Genomic DNA, 16249 nt, shown 5'->3' on the forward strand with positions numbered 1-16249 from the left:
CGGTGTTTTATAGATGTTAATTAGAGTAGTTCCGCCATGGTGGACAATAGTACGATGGTCATAATTTTCAGTTAGAGTAGATTGTATCACTGAGGTTAATTGAGGATGTTTTAAAAAAACCATTGTGCCATATTTTTCATAGAAGATGGCGTCAACAAGCGAGTAATTTGTGATGGTGTATCTCGATGATGGACTATTCTTTACAACATGGGTCTCTTGTAGAAAGAGAATATCGACTTTGTTGTCATGAAGAAGTTTTGATAAGTACTCACATTTGGCCATAGACAATCCTTCGACATTTAAGGAGAGTAAGTTCACTGTTGGGCTAATGTTGAGATGGGAGCCAGCTGGCTTAATAAGCGGACCTTTTTATCCTGGGCGACGTCCAAGCCAGTATGGTTTTCTGTATTTCGACTGTTCATGAGTTTGGAGGTGTGGTTCAGAGAGTTCGATATCGAATTTTGGAGACCGGGTTTGGATCATTCTTAGTTTTCCTTCAGTGAAGTACTTAAGCCCCTGCACGACGGCAACGTGATGATCCAGGCGCAGGGAATGCTACTAGTGTTTGCTATATAGCACACCTTGCATATACTTACAGAAGTTAATAGTCTAGTTAAATGCTTAATAAACATTTATGGCATTAAGCTATCCTTAACTGCAAATTTTCACTATGATAATTTTGCTTAATCTTTGGAAGAAAAAAATTTTGAGTTTTTTCTCAAAAGGTGAATTTGCTGGCACTGATGTGGAGATGGGTATGGATAAAGGGTTGCAATAAACTTGCATGGTTTAAAGTCTGAGCATTTCTATATCTATGAACTGTCACTAGTACCAAATTTCTAACTTAAATCATTACATAGAGGTTTGAATGGTGGTCTCTAGGGGGGTCTATGCCCGACAACTTGGTAGAAATTTTTAAAGACTATATCTGTTTTTGAATAGCATTATTCTAAAATAAATTTTACGTTCCTAGACATGCTAATGAGCCATATATTTTGCATGATAATGAGCCTAAATATTTGGCATAACATTCAACTATTGTTCACTTCAGTTTTTTTTTGGAAAAAAAACGTAAGCAAAATTTGTTGTTTTTACGCAAAAATGATGCCCACAAAATATATTTTGTATTGCTCTAATACGCTGAAAATGGCATTTTCAAGGCTCTGAAATTCTAAATTTCTCAGGGAGAATGCCTCAGACCCCCCCTGGTACGGAGCGCCTCCGACGTTTTATGACTGATGTTTGAAAAATCCTAGATCCGCCCCTGATCTGATGTTGAAACTTAAGTCATTATGTGTTCCAGTCTTTGTGTAGAGTGATTTTTTGTGTAATTACAATGGTTGTATAGCTGTATATAAAAATTAAAGTCACAAGTAATCCAGTTCAGTGTCTTCATTCTATAAAATTTACTTTTATAAATGTGTGAGGGTAGTATTTTGTGCAATTGATCTCTCGATACTTCTTTGTTATGCTTTTACACCATTTGCTCATCATTAAAGAAGATGGAACATTCAATTACAGGCTCTGACTTAACTGCAATAAAACAATAAAATATTCATTATCGTAAAGGAAAAATTTGAAACACATGTCTACAATCAATAGCGTTTCCACAAGAGAAAAGTCAGAATCATTCGGATAAAAAGAAATTTGTATAAACATATGTAAATCTCTGCTTTAGATAATTTATTGCAAATAAATCACCACACTTCTCTTTCATACAAAGTTCATATGTATATGTTTATTCAGTAGCGTAGCCAGCCCGACTTTACTCTCGCTATGCAAATATTTTTCGCATTTAATAAATACGACGCGTTTTTTTAAAATAAATGTGTTTCAACATCTCATAATGGCATCTACAGTATAATAAGAATATTATGTATATGCATGATAATTTTATATAAGAGTAATATGATGCAGTGATACAATTATCAGTAGATTATAAATATTAAAATGAAATACTGGTTGGAACTAATTTATGAGTGTATTTACAGGCTGAATATAGTGTTAAAACGAAAAACGTGAACGTTGAGATTACAATTAATTTTGTTAATGTGAAATGCTTCTTTTAAAAAAACTCGTCGTGTTTATTAAATGCGCTATATGAATAGTGCTTTTACGAAGTTGCAGCAAATATTTTTGTGTTTGACCGTAAGAACAATAGATTTCTAAAGAAATACTTCTAGTGTATCAACTTTTAACTAGACAAATAATAATTTAATTTGTGATTACCAAATTTGTTATTGGTATTCGTTCAAAATTTACATAGCGGTGTAAACCTGCATGCTGGCTACGCTACTGCGTTTATTTAAATGTTTCCTTTATCTTAATTAATGTTCCTTCCTTATATTGCCAATTATTTTGCAGAAGAAATAAGTGGATTTCTGCTCTTGATTGTTCCTTCGTGTTTTTATGATTAAACAATTTGTTACATTTATTTATTTTTTGCTTCTTAGGATATTAAAAAAGTCGTTTGGACCATGATTCATGACATATCATAGCCGGTTCATGATGTTCCTAAAGATGTTCACAGTATGGTGGAAATCTTATCTGAAGTTGAAGATTCACAGATCTGCTGATGTAAATGGACCTGTCGTTGTTATGTGCAGGTAAACACGTGTCACTGAAATATTAGCAGTTGATTAACCCCGTCGCTCTCGTGGTTATAATTCGGCGGCTTAAGATCTGAGTGAAGTTCTCTACAAGAATTTTGCAACAAACACAAAAATATTTATTTTTTTAATCCAGTGACGAAGCAGGTCACTGTGGTACCTATATTGCTATCTCAAATCTTGTGGACCGAGTCAAAACTGTCCAAGCGATTATTGCGTTCCAATGCGTCAAGCTGATCCAGAATAGACGCCGCAGCTCGTTGAAACAGCGGTAAGCTTGTCTTTATTACTCTCTTAAAGCCCCAACTAGACAAACACCAAGCGTTATTTTCATTAATGGACTATGCAGCCTCTACAACATAGACCATAAAAAATTTTGTTGTTATTGACTTTGACACATTTATGATTAGGGTCGGGTGATTTATTGAACGATGCATTGCAGCTGCGTTCCGTTTACCGCAAATGTTCACTAGCCTCACGTGTGCATATGTCATCAATTCTTTGTTTTAGAATATCTTTTTCAAATCTTTGAAAGTTTTTTACAAATCTTTAAAACCTTTAGAATGTTTTACAAACTTTTCTTTTACCTTTGAAAATGTTTGTTTTACTCGAATCTACGAGATGGTTACTCATCAAAAACGGGTTTCCTTAACGCGTATTTGACCAAATAACACGTCGTTTCCTCGACAACACCTTTAACTCAAAACCTCCCGTCATGACTGCTCACAAAAAATCCATCTACTTCCGTCTTTTTTTCACAGGTATGCACTCTCTTCAAATACACATATAAATAAATCGCCTTAGTGCTGATGCTTTTCTGCATGTACTAATTAAATTTGTTTTCCACCTTTCTTAACGTATATTTTCTTTCTTCCCCTTTTAGGAAAAAACTCAAACCTCAGAAATTGGATGTTGTGTATTCATTAAAGTGTTATAGCTGTACGTATTGTATGTGGGTAAAATCACACGTCATTTACACATCGAATTTTCGTAGCATAGGAGAATGTCTCCATTTGAAGGTATCCAAACGTCACGCCTTGCGTTATGGAGCATTTTTGCGAACATAAACATATCTGGAGATATCCCCAACATGGACGACTTTGAAAGTATTTCCTCTTCTCACGATTCATACAAACTCTCCCTTAATGAGAGCCTCATAATCAATAGCTACAAGTTTTTCCTTGTCGAAAGTATAGTAAAAGTACAATAGAGCAAATCCATTGATTTTTTTGTGCTACGTATATCTCATTGCGCATATGATTACTACATTGGCATCTAGTAAAATGCTTTTTTTTAGTAATAGGAGTTCCGAACTGGCTAACGGCAGCCTGTTATCTAATTATATGTACAGCAGCCAGTTTCTAAGCAAAGTGGACCTTCGGTATGTTTCCTTTACTATGACTTAACATCTGTCCAAGGCAGTTCTATTCAACTTTTTTAATTTCACTATATTTTGCTTCCTAACTTCGTAATTTATATAATCTATTTGATACCGTCTCCTTTTGTATTCTAACATCTTATATAAATATGATTGTTTCTCATAACAACCTATTAAGGATGCAATGCTACCCGAACTTCCGATTCGTTAAATAAAGCCCTATAATGCAGCGGGTGTTGAGTTTCGTTTTATGTTTTTGTACATGTTTCTGTGCACCTGTTCACTTTAGAGTGGGTCACTTCAAAAGTTAATTAACATAATTTACAAACTATAGAAATTACCAGCCGAATGAATGAACTTAAAGTTTGTCTTACACCAAATTAAAAGTGATATGTCATAATAATGGACATAACAAGGTGATACAGTTAAAGCAGACAAAACAGAACATTGTGACTTTTGCGACCATTTTATTTTTAATTCTTTAAAAGACAATGCTGAGCTCAATTGCTTATTGCTTCAACTACCAAAACTGTTAAGTCGAGGCATTATTTTTCTCGCCATTTCTCGTTGTATTTGTGCTGCTGTCTTGTTGTATCCATGGTCTAAATAAACACTTGTATACAGTAAACGAACATCTGGTAATATGACGTAAATTTTTGTTGTTTTGACGAAAATTGGTATAATTTTTAAAGAAAATTTTGCTCATGACTGCATGCCAGCATAAACTGTTTTCTTGTATGTGTTAGTGTTATTTTAATTGTTTTGAGTTAATGACGTAATTTGTCAGTGCAAATTTTTCAATTACTTCAAGAATTTATTACACAAGTCAAGTGTACAATTTTCTATGCATCTCTCCTCTAGACATATAAACAACTCTGGTATTCTTTTCATCGAGATCATTATTTTCATAGACATAAGGCCTGTGAGGGCACAGGGGGGATGAGCCCCCAAAGCTTAGCCATTCGGGCGTTTAGGCTTAGCACAATTTTCGTTCGGGCAATTAATAAAAGGCTTAACAACGTTAATTGAATCAAGTTACATAGAATTTTCATTACAGGATTTTGAGTAGTTAAAAGCATCTTTTAGGTATTTAGCATCTTTTAACACAAACTATCATTTTCATTTATTTGTTTACATGTCTTTCCATGCTATAGAACTACTAAAAGTTTAATAATTTATTTGTATATTTGTTATTGTCTCTGATCTTTGAGAAATCATTGACATTTTTAAGAATCGGATAACCAAAGGTCATATTTTTTCTGAATTTCCTACATTCATGAGTATAAATGGCCACACTAACAAATCCGACTAGGAAACACGATTGAATACTTTATACATGCTTTGCTTGATTATAAGTTAAGCTACCAAATCTTACTTGTGCCAAAACAGCTGTATTCTAAGAAGATTTCATATTGCTCATGTACGCCGACTGGAAAGTTTGTAAACTGCGCACGTGAGATCAAATCTGAGTTTCGTTTATACTTGTTTTTGCGCGCCTGAAAAGCGAATATCGTAATGTATTACGCGTAATGTATTATTAAGTAATCTATTGATATCTTTAGGTAACCATGTATTGTTTATAGTTGGGTTACTTTTTTTGTTCACCACTTGTATACTTAATGTTTTTATGTTCTTCTTCGTCATTCATTTTTATCTTATAGGCTGTGGAAATTTGGAGCTACTATTGGTGCAATTGTGGCTGGTGTTTTGGTCATTACTCTTGTCGTGTTGGTCATTCTTTTTTTGTTAGAATCAATTCAAACTCTGCTACACGAGCGTGCAGTGAAATGCGTATTGGAGTTATACGTCGACTACTGACAACATTTGACGAGAGAATATAGTTCTGAATTCAAATTTAGATTTAGTTTAATCACAAGCTCAAAGCAAACATTCTACTGCGGTTGCTCGCTTTCAATAGGTTAGTGTAATGACCGTTTGGTTTTTTCATAAAACTTATTTCAGATAAACTTCCTTTTCATCAAAAACGAAAGACATGGGAATTTATACAGTTTAAGCTTCACAGATGAGTTGGCAGTTTTGAAAAACCAGGCTCAGTCCTCAATGTTGAAAAATATAAAAATAAATAGATTCCAAACAAAATGGCCATCTTGAAATTCTATATTTGAATTAAAACATAACACGTAAGATATAAAATAAGCCCAATGAAGTCTTTCAAATAAAGTCAGCAATAAACACTCGTTTTTTTGTCTGTTGTTATAATTCAAATATTGAATTTCAAGATGGCTTTTTTAATGGAATCTTTTCTTATATCGATAGAATTCAGTACGCTTAATTATTTTAAATGAAATCCCAGTTTTTTAAATTTATATTGATGTCCTTTTTTAGAAACGAATGGACTTTTCATCAAACATATTCAGTCAGGAAAATGTTTTTATGATAATGGTCATGATCCTGGATTTTTTACTAATTTGAGGTTTAAAGAGAATTGTTTTCACTCGGGAGCTCAATTTAAATTTGTACAATCTGGTTCAATATTAAATCTAAACAAACCAGGTTGTCTTGAAGAAAACAAAGACAAGCAGAAGTTATTTCGGACTCATCCAAACTTCTTTAGACCATCAATGCTATGACCCAAACCTTTTGGGGGTTTAATCTATTCACGCTATAATAAAAGTATAGCAGCTCTAAGAGGTCTTTTGACGTGAGGACTGGGCAATTGTAAAGATGAAGAAGACGAACGATTTTATTTTACCAAGTTTGAATTTTCATCCAGTTAGCATGTATATAATTAAACTATGATCAGAAGCCACTGCAAGGCCATGGCTATAGATATGGTGCCAGTGAGATCAGTGCCACCAGAAACTTCATTTTTTTAAATTCAACTTTTATTTTACAGGTAATTCAAGATAAGCTTGTATAGATTTGAATTTGCTTATTTTTTTGTTTGTCTTCTATACGCTTACACTGTTATTTTTGGGGTGTTGAACTAGCACTTTCTCTAGTGCTAAACTGACACCCTATCGGTGGTGTTAAATAAAAGTGTTATTATAACACCAATATTGTTGTTGATTTAACAACATATGACCTTAAACATATTGTAGCGTGTTAAATTTACACCTCAACACTTTAACACCCAATTAATGGTGCTGAACTAGCACCTTCTTCTGCCACAAAAGTGCTAAAGTAACACTGTTTTTTGGTGTTAAGTGGTTGGTGTTAAATTAACGCCATTAGCAAGAGTTACAATAATTTATAAAGGGCGGTATTTCTGCATCCACTCTCCTTGTAAAATCATGGGTGTCAAAATAACACTCATTTTAACTGTTTTTTTAACTTATTTTTATACTTATATCAAACTGCAGCTGTTTTCGTTCTGACACGGATAACTGAACAGTTGACTTATGCGTTCATTTAAACAGTTTAACAACTTCGTAAAAAAATAGCGGCAATACATATGTTATATTAACCAGAGGTGGATTAAGCATGGATTTTATAGGGGGAACCTTGGCTTTGTGAGTTCATTAAAACTTAAAAGTAACTCTTCTTCCTGTTCAGGGTCTGTATTATCAATCTCATGATTTTGATTAGCATCGTCGTTTCCCCTATCAGTATTCAACTCTGCGCTGTCCCTCGTATTGCGCACGATGTTATGTTTTCGAATAAGGTGATTTCTCAATGAGAAAATTTCTTAAACGTCCTGGCAGAGCCATCGATGCCACAAACAACATGAAAATTTGGCTCATCACGATGAACACGGCCAATATGTGTTATTAGTAATTGAAGAGAATCTGAAACGAATTCTAGGCAAATATTACATCGATATAGACGCTACATGACATAATTCACTTCAAGAATACAATTCACTTCTGAAGAGAGTGCCTGCTCAACTCTGTTGCCATATATGGTGTGAAATGTGATATTAGCAACTATATGCAAAAACGCGGTAACATGCTTATAGCCAACTGTCACTGTCACACTGATTATATTTCATTTCATGATTTTCATCGTGATTTCACCTGTTTGTGCAGCGTTGTCAAATTATATTTTATTGTGAACTAAACGTAAAAGTCAATATTACCAGGCTTAAAGAGCCATTGGATTTAAGTTATTTGCTTTCGACGATCTCCCTTCTTTTAAAAAGGTAAATACAAAGCTTTCTTGAATATATTTTCTTATGAAATTTCTTGTGACACATACTTCTCCTCGTGCTTATATTTCATGTAGAAATTTTTGTATTTGTGTTTTACAAATTTTTATACGTTTAAGGTCGGATGGATTCCACGTTGCTTGATAATCTTAAGAAGGCAGGGGTAAAGGAAAATGTAATTTTTATTCTTGAAGATGAAGAGGTATGTGTATAAAATTAAATTTAGCACGAGTGCATGAATTTTTGCGTGTTGACGTTGTGACTAGACGACTTTTTGTTGCTTTTGTTAACACTGCTTGGTAAATATGGACTCCATACCGAAAAAACAATACTTGAATTTAGTGGGCAAAATTATTGAGGGAAATAAAGTGTAAAGATAAAAAATGACTAAGTAATCTAAGACGTCAAGCATTATGAGTGAAAGTTCAACTGCTGTGGTTCCAAACTACATTAGACTATGAAGTAAAAATACCATATCATTATTATTGCAGCATGCTAAGTAGATGTTCGAATAAATTACTTCATTTTTTTTACTCCGGTCCGCGGAATCCTGGCAAATGCAGCCAATAAATTAAGCTGTTTTAGTAATTTAAAAAAGATATTTTGAAAACGTTTTTAACAATGGATTTGAATGATAGTTTGAAACTCGGAAAGCGAGTTTTACTATGCCGACGAGCTTGGAAATATCGTGGAAAATGTTAGCGAAAATATAGCAGAAAACGTAAACATGGATGAAAGGGACGAAAGTTTTACGCATGAAATTCAAGATTACATTATGGCACAACTGCCATAACCATTTGACAAAAAATAAATACGTTATTTACCGTTTATATTTCGGTCCGAATAGAAAAATAGTTCTTCTCGAAATAAAAAACGGCCTTTGGCCTCTGGCCGTTTGGGACCTCTGGAAAACATTTTTACATTTATTTCACGCGCGTTCTGATTGGTTAAAGCCCAATCCAAACATCAAATGGCTGTTCTTTTTTCGCTTGAATGGACCTCCTGTACGAGCCTCTCGCTCAGTCATTAACATATATATATATCTTTTTAATTTAATTTTGATTTTTTGTACTCGAATAGTTTGATTCAGCTGGTGTTTTAAACAATACATCTGATGAGCTATTGAAGGCATGTGGCATAAAAGGAGGGCAAGTTATACGAATCAAAAATGCATTGGCAACGATTAACTTGGACAATTTTTCTACCATTAAGAAATGTTCCATCTACCATTGAACCATCCACCCAGAAGATCGCTTTATCCACTAGTCATTCCTTTGCCATAAATGACAATGTCAGCAATTCTTCAGCGTCAATTGAAGAAGCTCATTTGTCAACAGGCACACCGTCACCTACAACATCCAGTACACCTCGACATACCATAGCATCTCAAAAGAGTGATCAACCTTCACCAAGCTTTGTACTTGTGGAAGAAAGGAAACTGAACAAGAACTGGATAAAAGATTTTAAGCTTCCTATTTCTGTATGTTAAATAGTATACCTCGTAATAGGTCACATTCTGATGTTAAAATTTATCTTTTGTATTTTACAGTTTTCTCCAACAGTGCATGAAGCACTGCAAGCAGGAAAACTTAATGGAAACCTTAGGGATGAGTTTACTAGGGACATTTGTTCTTCTATTAAAGCTCATACAATGTTTCCATCCAGAGAAGAAAACAAAGAGTGGCGTCCATGATTGTAGAAAAATATACTTTTCTTGTCGATTCACTTGGAGCTGGTACAGTAAGTCATATTCATATTATTTAATGCATAAGATAATCTTTAGAAGAAATCCTATAGCTTTTCTCGCTATCTCTTATAATGTACAGCATGAACTTTCTTCGTTATAGGGGTCATGGTTGAAAGCAATCACTAATCGATTCAAAAACATGCGTAGAAAGAAGACAAATTCAACAACAAGATCTGTCTGTGTGTCTCAAACTACACAAAAGCAGCCAGAAGCAAATATGAAAAGACGTAAGCTGTATGATGTTTATGATATGGATAATGGTGAGACTGCAGAAACGTGCGAAGAACATAAAAAAGCCATGGTAACCGAGATGACGAAAACAAACAAAAGATATAGACTAATTAAAGAGCTCATGGAGTTGACCTACCCCTACCGGCGCCAACAATTTATAAATGAACCAAAAGTGTTGAATGAGCTACTGACTGAGTATCCAGCTCTTCAGCTTGTTTCAGAGGTAAGAATAAATATTTTTTGAACAGAACTATTGCATAGAACTATCCTCAAAATCATGGGGGGCAGCTAATTTTACCAGTTGTAGTTGACATCTTTTGCAGTAAACTGATAAAGTAAATAATAGTATGGCGCCTTATGGCTACAGATTTTTTGTCCATTGAAACATATTTGCAGGAATGTAGGATTTCGCTGCCATATAACGGTCACGATTCCCCAAGCACTAAAGAAATCATAGCTAAAAGTCCGTCGGCAACAACAATTTTAGAAGCATCAATCTGCTTACCATACGCCATATTGACATAAATCGCATCACACACTCGCATAAATTGACTTTGATTTATTACATTCATGCATACACTTTAGTTGTCCTTTACTTACGATTTTGGATGTGAATTTCTGCTGATAAAGCTCAAGACAATGTTGGCTTTCTTTTGAACATCAATGACTGAAATTAAATGAAGATATGATCTTATACGTCCGGCCACCCCTCTTATCAGTCGAGACCATTCCAGACTGTCCACTGATCTGGCCATTGACCAGTGAAATAAGCGTTTTGGCGTTCATAGTCTCCTTTATCCGTCGAACCAGTCAAGCCACCCCGCTTATCAGTCGGTTATTCCAGGTCAATTGAAATTCAATTGATCTGGTTACCAACAAGATATTCATTAGATTAGTCATTGGTTTTCAATAATAAACAAAGCTGGATTTTATCACGAAGTAAATGCGATAATAAAGTAAGAATAATTAATGACTTTTAATTAATATGAATAGGTAATTTTGAATTCATACATCAGTCGACGGATTTGACATACTCTAGATCCGCCCAGGGAACAATATCATTTTTGTCATTTAGCATTTTAACCTGTTTTGCCGTGTTCACAAACTTTAGATGCATTAATAGGTAATTTTTGAATTCATACATCAGTCGCGCGACGGATTTGACATACTCTAGATCCGCCCCAGGGAACAATATCATTTTTTGTCATTTAGCACTTGAAGTCATTAACCTGTTTTGCCGTGTTCACAAACTTTAGATGCATTAATTTTGCCTCGGCGCTTTGTTTAAACAGAGTAAATTATAATAAACTTATCTTCTATAACATTGCTTCGTCAACCAATGTATGTATCTCAATTTTTCTCTGTTTCCAAAATTTCTAACAAATTTAAAGTATTATTGTTGATTCGTAAAGGGTAGGATTTGAGGTAAAACAAAATTCTATAAAATGTTAAATAATTGTGGCAGTCGGCATAAGTGCATGTTTATATATTCTCAATACACGCTACTCCACACTTGAGGAAACAGCTTTGTCCAGCACTTACAAGTAAAACTTTGCGAAAACCACAACTCTATTGTTTACCATACTTGTACGAATCTTCATTTTCTCTGTTTGTTTAAGGTGTATTTCTGCAGTTGCCTTATTGTGTGCGGTTTTCAAACAAAGACGTGAAGACAATAAAAGAACAAAAGGTAAGATGTAATAAATTTCGTTGGCTACAATTGATGGTAAAACGAATGTTTGTTTATCCTCGTTGCTTTGTTATCATTTAATATACAGCAAATTTTTTCTTTGACCGAATTTAGCAATTTGCCCGGCTTGCCCTCTAAGTATTGTGGTTTCAAAGGCTAAAGACATCAACTATTAAACGTTTTCATAGAGCAGAATTGACAATGATTAAGCCGTGGATAAAATGAAGATGAAGCTTAAGCAAATTTTACATGACGAAATCAAAATTTGAAAACAATAAAAGGTGCATGGGCTGCATGTTTACATGTGCATGCTGCATGTTTGTTGGTAGTCAAATACAAAAAAAATATTTTATCAAAGCCATTGTTTGCACTGGCCGATAACGCAGGTCAATTTTTTTCATAATTCCGTGGAAATTGTTTGCAATCCAGGAATAGGCGTATTGTTTCATTATTGATGAGGGTATTTAGTCTAAACGTCCCTATTGACTGTACTGATGATGAATATTTAGTCTAAACGTCCCTAATGAATATTATGATGAGGAAATAGGTCAGTAAACGTCCCTGTGATAACAAGAGGCCACCATATTATTGCATTAGTTAAATGCTGTTAATGACTTAATGTTGACAATGACCATATACAGTCTCTCAGATCTATAACAATTCAAACCGGCGTTTCATTACAGTAATTTTACAAATAAATGGAAACAAATTTCTGAAAGCAAATAACAAGAGGTTTGAAAACAAAAGGAAAACAGAAGTGAATGCCACTTTTCCAAAACAGCGACGACAAAAAAGTAAAGAAAGCTGTCTCAGTTTAAATAATGGTTTATAATAAGCCTTTTCTTAACTTTGCTTACCCTCTCCAGCCTGCGCGGTCTGTACATAAACAAATATCTAATCCGATATTTCTCTTTAAAGATTTCGCGATTGCTTAGTAAGGGACTTATTATACAACTAACTTTAAAACGGTTTTTCAAAATTTATGTGTTTCTACATGCTTTTCCTTCCACCTGTTCACATCAAAACGTAGACTTAAGAACAAAACTTTACAGCTAATTGACATAGCTAAGTTACGAAGAAAATTGTGAAAATTGCGTAAATGGAAATGATCCTTGCTTGTTGTAGTATACTTTGATAATATCCCACAAAGTGGCTGTCCAATGCATCAATTAGAAGTTTGTCATATACTAATATATAATGAATATCGAAATGTTAAATTATTGTTCTTAATTCTTTACCGCTGAACCCAATCACTTAAACATTCTTCATTCATATGTCATTATTCTTGCATGCACTATTTTTTTACCCTTTTTTCAATGTATTTGTGCAGCTGTCTTATTATCTCACTGGTTTGAACAGACACTACTAAACAATAAAAAGCTGGTTTCATGTTGTAAATTTTACTGTATAGTTCGGTTCGACACAAATTGGTGTATTTGGGGTTACAATTTTTTACCAATGACTGTTAGCTAAAATTAAATGAAGTGTTGCCAAAGTTGTTAATTAAGAACTTAAAATACGCTATGGGAACAATATCATTTTTTGTCATTTAGCACTTGAAGCCATTAACCTGTTTTGCCGTGTTCACACACTTTAGATGCATTAATTTTACTTCGGTGCTTCGTATAAACAGAGGTAATTCTTTAAACTATCGAAAACTTTATGTTCTATAACATTGCTTCGTAAACCAAGTTATGTATCTTAATTTTTCTCTTTTTTTTTTAAGGCGTATTTCTGCAGTTGCCTTATTGTGTACGTTTTTCAAACAAAGACGTGAAGAAAATAAAAGAGCAAAAGGTATGATGTAATAAATTTCGTTGGCTACAGTTGATGGTAAAACGAATGTTTCTTTATCCTCGTTGCTTTGTTAGCATTTAATATACAGCAAATTTTTTCTTTGACCGAGTTTAGCAGTTTACATGATGCCAGCTTGCCCTCGAAGTATTGTGGTTTCAAAGGCTGAAGACATCAACTATTAAACGTTTTCATAGAACAAAACTGACAATGATTAAGCCGTGGATAAAATGAAGACAAAGCTTAAGCAAATTTTACATTACGAAATCAAAATTTGAAAACAATAAAAGGTGCATGGGCTGCATGTTTACATCACGGCCGCCATGTTGGTAGTCGAATACAAAAAATTGTTTTATCAAAGCCATTGTTTGCACAGGCCGATAAGGGCGGGTCAATTTTTTTTATAATTCCGTGGAAATTGTTTGCAATCCAGGAATAGGCGTATTGTTTTATTGTTGCTGAGGAATATTTAGTCTAAACGTCCCTAATGAATATTATGATGAGGAAATACGTCAGTAAACGTCCCTGTGATAGCAAGAGGCCATCATGTTATTACATAGTTAAATGCTGTTAATGACTTAATGTTGACAATAACCATAAATAGTCTCTCAGATCTATAACAATTTAAATACAATGATTCTTGCTCGTTGTATTATATTTTGATAATATCCCACAAAGTGGCTGTCTTGAGGTCAAGAGCATTATGAATTCAAGAGCATTAGGGAAAACTTCAGCAAACGTCTATGTGATAACAAAAGATCACGAGGCAACCATGTTATTACATATGCTGTTAATGACATAATGTGGGCAATGACCATATACAGTCTCTGATTAATAACAATTCATATCGGCGGTCGATTACATGTAATTTTACAAATAAACGTAAAAAAATTTCGAAAAGCAAACAGCAAAAGTTTTGAAAACAAAAGGAAAACAGGAGTTAATGCCAACTTTTACAAAACAGCGAGGACAAAAAAGTAAAGAAAACTTCGTTTCAGTTTAAATAATCTGTATAATACACCTTTGTTTGTTTAAGGTGTATTTCTTCAGTCGATTTATTGTGTCCGTTTTTCAATTAGTAAAAGAACAAAGGTAAGATGTCATGTAGTTCATAGTAAAATGGAAGTTTCTTTATCTTCGATGTTCTGTTAACATTTATTACTGCAAATTTTTTCTTTGACTTAGTTTGGCAAATAAGTGTTAGTACAAACACCGCACAACTTCCGCCCCTTAATGTTTAGATTCTTATAGTAAATGGAGAGATTTTTTCATTTACCACAACACCTCCATGCTTGACGTAGGATTGGGGACAGGTTTCACATTAATATCTTGATTCGTATTTTTATATAATATCGCATTATTCGCTCAAATCTCTCAACTATATCAAAAACAAACCCTATTCCACTGTTCTGTAAATGTCTTCGTTCTTCAGCGTAACCTGCGAAAAATTAAAAAGAAATCCGCTTGAGATTTTCAATTCTTATGGAGTATTCATTGTCAGTTAGTACTTCACGAATAACTGCAAACAAAGAAGTAACGACAAGCTTGGAAAAATGTAAAAAGTTGCAAAATATTTCCAAGATTTTCTGTGATATTTCTTTAAGTTTTTATAAAAGAATTTGAGTAATCTCAAGATAACGCTGAAACCCAAAACTACTTAGCTGCCCTTAATATCGACGTTGGTTTATTTTGCAAGCTCTTCCTCCCCAATAGAAAAAAAGCTACGCGGTGCATGCAATGTAAATATCTAACACCCTTTCAACATTATTTTTTGGTCATTATCTTTTGAAATTTTTAATTTATTTAGTTAATTTTTCAACTGCAACTTTTTGAATTTGTCAACTGAGCAATTTAGCTGTTTTATACCTGCTAATGTGTTGAATTCGATGAATTAAAAATTAGAATGAAAATTCAATACGGATATATCTATAGAGACAATACAGGTATAGCTATACAGCTATAGAGGCTAGGTTACAAGAAATTGTAAAGTACTTTATGATTTCATAGGTTTTTTGCATGTATCATGACATAACAGGAAATTGCAATGAAATAGCTAATGGGAAGCTCAGCATGCACAATTGTTATTTTCATATTCAGATAAAGAATTTTAACATCGTCTTGGGTTTTTAATCCATTGTATTTAAAATAAATGATTTGCTTTGATTTTAATTTGATCTCGCTTTCTTCGCTTCCTTAGCGCTATCCACTAAAATGCATTTTTTCATCGTTCAATAAATCTCTTGAAACACAAAAAGTTGAAATTTATATTGAACCGAGTAAGAAGAATAAAGCATAAATTAAAAGATAACCAATTTTCGTTGTTTTAAAAAAATTATAACCACGTACATATATAATAGCTACAGTGGCTACCATTGAGAGCCATCATGCGGCCATATGAGACTAACTCGATCTATATCTGAACAGTTTTTCTCGCTACACAATGTTGCTGGAATGAATTTTTAGTTAATGCTCATATATTGCTCAAAATACGTTTTGATCGTGATCTGCTTGCATCACAGATGTAATTGTGACGTAGTCATTGTCAATCTAAATATATATTTAAAGTCTTCTGTGATAACGTACATACATCCAACAATCAATTATAATTTAGAGCTTTACTGTATATCCTTGGATCTATTCAATGATGAGTTTGATGATATGGTGGTTATTGTGGCTGTTATTTGGTCAAAGA

At 33.6% G+C, this 16249-nt stretch overlaps 1 protein-coding gene and 1 long non-coding RNA gene across 2 annotated transcripts in view; both read left to right on the forward strand.

Moving 5' to 3' along the window:
- LOC124452160 (receptor-type tyrosine-protein phosphatase F-like) overlaps nt 1-16249 on the forward strand; it is a 52504-nt gene that overhangs the window by 8981 nt on the left and 27274 nt on the right. The window lies entirely within an intron of this gene.
- On the forward strand, nt 5751-6500 carry LOC124450497. Its single transcript, XR_006950014.1, has 2 exons — nt 5751-5905; nt 6334-6500. It is a non-coding gene; the product is annotated as an uncharacterized LOC124450497 (long non-coding RNA).

The sequence above is a fragment of the Xenia sp. Carnegie-2017 genome, unplaced genomic scaffold (assembly GCF_021976095.1).
Source record: "Xenia sp. Carnegie-2017 unplaced genomic scaffold, XeniaSp_v1 HiC_scaffold_24, whole genome shotgun sequence".
Taxonomy (NCBI): Eukaryota; Metazoa; Cnidaria; class Anthozoa; order Malacalcyonacea; family Xeniidae; genus Xenia; species Xenia sp. Carnegie-2017.